The following is a 750-nucleotide window of genomic DNA, read 5'->3' on the forward strand; positions in this document are numbered from 1 at the left end:
TGAACGGGTATGTTTGAAACTATGTACTTATATGTGTGTGTATACTTCAAAATGAAAATGCATATCATGTGTGTGAATACGTGTGCGTGTGTGTGTGTGTGTATGTGTGTGTTTGTGTTGAAGAGAGAGAAAGAAAGAGAGATTGTGGATATTGTAAATGTATAACGCGGCTTTCTTTCAATCCATGTGTATGTATGTGTGTCTCCTTCAGATTGTAAGACTATATGCTTATGTGTATGTGCGTTTATGCGTGTATGTGTATACGTCTGTATGTTTACATATATCTATCTATCTATCTGTCTATCTATCTATCTATGTATGTATGTATGTATGTATGTATGTATGTATGTATGTATGTATGTATGTATCTATCTATCTATCTATCCATGTATGTATGTATGTATGTATGTATGTATGTATGTATGTATCTATCTATCTATCTATCCATGTATGTATGTATGTATGTATGTATGTATGTATGTATGTATGTATGTATGTATGTGTCTGTCTGTCTGTCTGTCTGTCTGTCTGTCTGTTTGTCTGCATGTGTATCCGTGTATATAAAAATGTTCATTAATACGTCCATGTTTGTTTTGTATCCAAGAATGTGTCATGTATGTGTGTGTGTAAGCTTGCCCGCTTCTGTGTGTGCGCCTATATGTGTTTGAGTGTGTGTGTGTGTGTGCGTGTGCGTGTGTGTGTCTGTCTATCTGTCTGTCTGTGTATGTCTGTGTGTCTGTGTATGTACTG

Source organism: Octopus sinensis, linkage group LG17, assembly GCF_006345805.1.
Source record: "Octopus sinensis linkage group LG17, ASM634580v1, whole genome shotgun sequence".
NCBI classification, from domain to species: domain Eukaryota; kingdom Metazoa; phylum Mollusca; class Cephalopoda; order Octopoda; family Octopodidae; genus Octopus; species Octopus sinensis.